Below are 6,106 nucleotides of genomic sequence, written 5' to 3' on the forward strand. Positions count from 1 at the left end.
TTTTTCTTTTCTTTTTTTGGTTTATAAAATGTAATTTTATTTTATGTTACTCTGCTGTTACATAGGGCATAACATTTTCACAAGGCTTTTTTGGGACTACAGTCAATGATTAGCAGCATACAATAGTGGTCCAACTCTCTAAATAACAATCACTGGACAAACTGGACACCTTCTCACATGTGCACAAATCTGCATGGAAAAGTACTAATGTTTTAGACTGGACTGTGTGCCTTTTCCCCCCTTTCTAGTGTATTAAGAAATGACATGCACTTTAATTTGCCAAAAGCAACGGTTGTATTCTGGCAGCAACATGCTACTTCTATTACATAGTAAAGTGAATACCAGAACTACAAAGGCAGGAGGTGTAAGTAAGTTTTTATTGGGAAGGGAAGTTGTCAACTTAAACAGCAGCAAATGAAGAATGAATAAGGAAACTCCCTGTTGTCACAGATACACAAGACCTCCATCACATATGATACAGGAGGCATTTTAATTTGTGATCCCCCAGCCCCAAAATGTCAAATGCTTGTCCATTCAATCTAATACTTCTGGATTCCTACTAAAAAGGAATACATTAAGGGGATGGAAAAGTTGCTTACTGAAAGGAAATCTCTGAAGAAGAGTAAGGGAAATTAAGAAGTTATGTAACTGCTGCTGCTAAGTCACTTCAGTCGTGTCCAACTCTCTGCGACCCCATAGACGGCAGCCCACCAGGCTCCTCTGTCCCTGGGATTCTCCAGGCAAGAACACTGGAGTGGGTTGCCATTTCCTACTCCAACGCATGAAAGTGAAAAGTGAAAGTGAAGTCACTCAGTTGTGTCCGACCCTCAGCAACCCCATGAACTGCAGCCTTCCAGGCTCCTCCATCCATGGGATTTTCCAGGCAAGAGTACTGGAGTGGGGTGTCATTGCCTTCTCCGGAAGTTATGTAGAACACTTTTTAAATTGTAATTAGCTACATTTTCAGACCTTCACAGTACAAAACACAGTCACTTGCAGAACTGGTTCAGATTACTTCAATACCAGATACATTTTTAGTCTTCTACATAAGTGTTTGGAAGTTACTTATGTTTGTATGAAATGAAGCTATTAATACTTTTCTACAGCAGTAACTGCACAGCAGGAAGGCTAAGACAAACACAAATCTAGGAATGGAGTTTTCCCAAAGCTGCAGTGTGAAAAGACTATAAACAGTTGATTCCATACACATGAGTGTGTTTCTTTGCTATAGGTAATCCAAATGGAATAAGGAATGGAGATGTTTTAGTAAAAAGGTTTCAAGGGGAAGAAAGATGACACCCTGTATGCACTTAGTTTTCTGCCCCTTCTGCCACATCACGTTCTTCTCCTGCACTGTCTGATGTCCATAATGTGAGGTTGTCTCTCAGCAGCTGCATGATGAGGGTACTGTCTTTGCACGAGTCTTCATTCAGTGTGTCGAGTTCTGCAATAGCCTCATCAAAAGCCGTTTTAGCCAGTGTGCAGGCCAGTTCTGGGTTATTGAGGATCTCATAGTAGAGCACAGAAAAGTTAAGAGCCAGCCCCAGCCCGATGGGGTGTGTGGGTTGCATCTCTTTCTTGCTTATATGGAAAGCCTCTTGGTAAGCTCCTTGGGAATTATCTATTGTTTGCTTCCAATCATCACCACAAGCAACTTCAGCAAGGTACCGGAAGTAATCTCCCTTCATTTTCAGATAGAAGACACTCTCTGGATTAGTTGCATTGGCTGTTAAATACTTATCCAACAATTCCAGGACCGTGGTGCAGATGGACCTCAGCTCGGACTCCACTTTTTCCCAGTAGTCCTTGATCAGCTGTAACTTCTTGTGCGAGGTGTCGGTCTTCTGCTTGAAGCTGGAGATGACCATCCAGGCGGACCGGCGGCCCCCGACCACGTTGTAGGCCACCGACAGCAGGTTGCGCTCCTCGTTGGACAGCTCGGCGCCCTGCTCCGTCATGGCCTTCATGCAGGTGGCCATGTCGTCGTAGTGCTCGGCCTGCTCGGCCAGCTTGGCCTTCTGGATCAGCTCCGTCTTCTCCATAGGGGCTGGGGAAGCAGACAGCGAGGTCGAGCCTGGACCCCGGGGGCTGGAGGGGGGTTGGGGGGCACGGCGAGGAGGACTTCATGTCTCGCGGCCGCGGTGTCAGTCCCACCACTTGGATCCCTCTTCTCTGCAGGCATATTCTTTACTATCTGATCCACCAGAGAAACTCCTATGTATTTTACACGTGGTATCAATAGTGAATATGTATCAATTCCAGTCTCTCTATTCCTTCCACCACTACCTACCCCTTTGCCTCCTAGTATCCACACATTTGTTCTCTCTGTCTGTGTCTCTACTTTTGCTTTGCAAATAAGATGATCTGTGCCATTTTTCTAGATTTCACATATATGTGTTAATATATGAAATTTGTTTTTCTCTTTCTGACTTACTTCGCTCTGTATGATGGTCTCTAGTTCTATCCCTGTCTCTACAAATGAGTTTTGTTCATTTTCATGGCTGCGTAATATTCCATTGTGTATATGTACCACATCTTCTTTATCCAATCATCTGTCAATGGACATTTAGGTTGCTTCCATATCCTCAGTATTGTAAATAGTGCTGCAGCGAACATTGCAGTGCCTGTGTCTTTTTGAGTCATGGTTTTCTCTGTTCGTGTGCCACATCATGGGATTGCTGGGTCACAGGCATAGATATTTTAAAGTCTGTATCTAATAACTCCTATTTCTGTAGTCCCTCTAGGTCTGTTTCTACAGCCTATTTTTTTTCTCTTAGCTTATTTTCTTATTGTGTGCTAGTTATTTCTTGTTATCACAGACTTGATGGATACGAGTTTAAGCAAGCTCCAGGAGTTGGTGATGGACAGGGAAGTCTGGTATGCTACAGTCCATGGGGTTGCAAAGAGTCAGACACAACTGAGCAACTGAACTGAACTGATTCTTTTTTGAAAAATTGTTTGCTAGAATAACTTGAGGACTTGAATGATATCACCTTCCTCCAGAAGGGATTTATGCTCATTTCTGCTATGTATCTAGGGATGCCGACAATTGAAGTTTCTGAATCCAGCTCCAGACATGGAGAGAGCTTGAAGCTGAACTGAAGTCCCCCTGAGAACAACCTGGTATGTTAAGTTTGCTCCTAGGGCAGACTTTCCCAGCCCAAGGAGATCTGGCTTCATCAGGTCACTCTCCTAGATGCAGTTCATCCCTGCTCTGATGAGCTCACACTCCCACTCAGGGGCAGTAAGCCCAGCAATGTGCCACCTGCAATATGCGATGTGCCGTTCACCAGCTCCTGTAGAACCAACACATACTCCGAAAGGGGAAGTGGCCCCAAATGCCACGCTTACCTCTCTGGGCTTCCGCTCTCTGTCCTAGGTCTTCTCCCAGTAACTTATCAGGATCTTGTTAACTTACTACCAACAGCTAACAGTGCCTTTGAGAGCAGTTTTTTTCTTTGTTTTTTCTGTTAATACCTTTATTGAGATACAATTCACATGTAATACAATTCACCCATTTAAAGAGTACGATTCAGTGGTTTTTACTATATTCATAGAATTATGCACCTATTACCACAATAAATTTTAGATTATTTTCACCACCTCAGAAAGAAGCCCTGTATCCTTTCTCACCTACCAATTCCCTTGATCCTAAGCATCCATTAATCTAATTTCTGTCTCTATGAAATGCTTATTATGACATTTCATATAAGTGGGATCACATAATACGAGATCTCTGTCTCTAGCTTCATAGCATGCTTATAAAGTTCATCCATGTTGGAGCATCTATCAGTCTTTGATTCCTTGTTGTGGCCAAATGAGAGTACGTGGTATGGAAATACTACATTTTGTTTATACATTCTTGATGGACATTTGGGTCATGTTCACCTCTTGGCTATTATGAATAATGTTACTAAGGACACACCTTCTCACTTCTTTGGGGAGTGGAAATCACTGAGTCACATGGTGACCTGGTGCTGAACTTTCTGAGGAACTGTCATGCCTTTCCAAAGTAGCTGTACCACATTACATTCTTGCCAGCAGTGCGTCGGGTTTCTGATATGAGAGAAGCTTGCTTTTTTAAGATTTTTGTCTATCTTTCATGTTTGTTCTCAGCTGGACTGTTCTTCTAAACTACTGGCTCTCCTTTACCAAGAGCAGAAGCCCTCTTAGGACTTTCAGCAGAGTGGCTCCAGTCACCAGTGTTTATTCTTTAACATCTCACATCAGATATTTCCAGTAGGCAGGGGTTGTACTCGAGTATATCCTTGATGGAAAGAAAGAGAGGAGCATTCAGTATGCTGGTTCAAGAGTTTGGGGTAACTTTGGACCACAGGCAGCCTTCACTTGTAGCTCTTTGATTTAGAAACTAGCTCAAGTAAGAAATTTTATTCTTTTCTTTTTTTAAAAAAAGTTCTTAATACTATAGTTTCCATGGGGTCCTTTCAAAATGAATTATGTCTTTATGGATACATTTCTCTTGAAGTCATAAATAATGTATTTAAAATATCTTCTAAAAAATACCAAGCCCTAAAACATATTTTAGATTTTGACTTCCAAACTCGGGCTATTTGGAAAACAACTGAAAAATATTTATGTGACTGAAAGAAGCTCTTTCAAGCTCCCCTTCATTACCTGAATCATTCATTTAAAATGCATCAATAGATTTTCACTGCTTTCCTGGGCTAGGCTCTGAATATTAGGAGTCTGTACTTTTAGCCTCAGAGAATTTATAATCTAGCTAAAACCAGAGAGGTGAAAACCATCTAAAGTGATAAATATGCATAGGGTCATGTAATGAAATGTACATATATTATAGAGCCTAACAGCAAGAGAGAACATTTATGAGTTATTCTGTTTCACTGATTATTTATCAGAAACCCTCATGGCAATTCCTAGTTGTTGATTACCTTGGATTCCCTCTGAGAAAGTCAAAAGTAACTGTGTAATCTAAGTGGCTTCTATTTATTAACAGTCACTGGGACCTATGAACTAGAAGTGGTATAAAATGCTAGACAAGGGGACAGACACGGGACATAGACTGCCTGTGCATGAGTTCTTACGTTGGTGTCTTCATTGGATGACTCTTGTTAAGTCCGTGGACCTCCCTAGCCTTCTGTTCACTCTTCTATAAAGTAAGGATGAGTGTTCCTAGTTTATAACATGCTTGTGCAGAACAAATGAGTTGAGATCGATCAAGCACTGAGGGGACTTCCCTGGTGGTCCAGTGGGTAAGAATCCACCTTGCAATGCAGGAATCGTGGGTTTGATCCCTGGTCAGAAAACTAAGATCCCACATGCCTCGGAGCAACTAAACCTTCATACCACAACTGGGAGTCCGTGCACCGCAACAAAGATCCAGCATGCTGCAACTAGGACCCGAGGCAGCCAAATCGATAAACACAAAAACATTTTTTTAAAAAATAATGCACTAAGAACCAATTCTGGGACATGGTAAAGCTCTCAAGCTTAAGTTCTTAGTTTTCTTGATGTGTAATCATGGTTAATCATTTACTTGGGGGAACTGAGGTATAAACAGGAAAATACTTTGTGAATTATTAGCAACAACATACACATAAATGGAAAAGGAAATGGCAACCCACTCCACTATGCTTGCCTGGAGAATTTCATGGATAGAGGAGCCTGGTGGTCTATAGTCCATGGGGGTCACAAAGAGTCGGACACGACTGTGTGACTAACACATACACATAAAAAAGGAAAGGGGAAAATCCATTTTGCTCCCAGCCAAGAGACACTTAAACCAATATCCTTCCGGCCCCCACTCGCATGTGAGGTATAGAAAAGCAGTTTCCATTTTCTCCTTACAAAGTATCTGTTTGATTTTTCTTACACTCAAGGCTGAAAGAATTGGCTGGTGGCATTTCTTACTGAAGGCGGTTTTACCGAAAGCCTTTCACTTTGTGTCCAGCCTTAGTGAAGAGGGTTCAGCTGTGTCCGCATCACCTGAACTGTTCTTGGTCATACGCTGTACTCCCAACAGCTCAATCCTCAGGCCTCTCCTCCTACACCTAACTGCAACATTTAACTCTGCTTATTGCATTCATCTGACTACATTTATTAAATAGCCTGGGATAGTACTTGAATA

At 42.1% G+C, this 6,106-nt stretch overlaps 1 pseudogene across 1 annotated transcript; it reads right to left on the reverse strand.

Moving 5' to 3' along the window:
* Positions 1–2,042, reverse strand: LOC147342213 (14-3-3 protein theta pseudogene; annotated as a pseudogene). Its single transcript, XR_015157924.1, has one exon. The product of XR_015157924.1 is annotated as a 14-3-3 protein theta pseudogene (transcript).
* Between the last annotated feature and the right edge of the window lie 4,064 nt (positions 2,043–6,106).

Source organism: Bos grunniens, chromosome 29 (genome assembly GCF_055505025.1).
Source record: "Bos grunniens cultivar Pamir isolate PY7600 chromosome 29, Bosgru_T2T1.0, whole genome shotgun sequence".
Classification (NCBI taxonomy): Eukaryota; Metazoa; Chordata; class Mammalia; order Artiodactyla; family Bovidae; genus Bos; species Bos grunniens.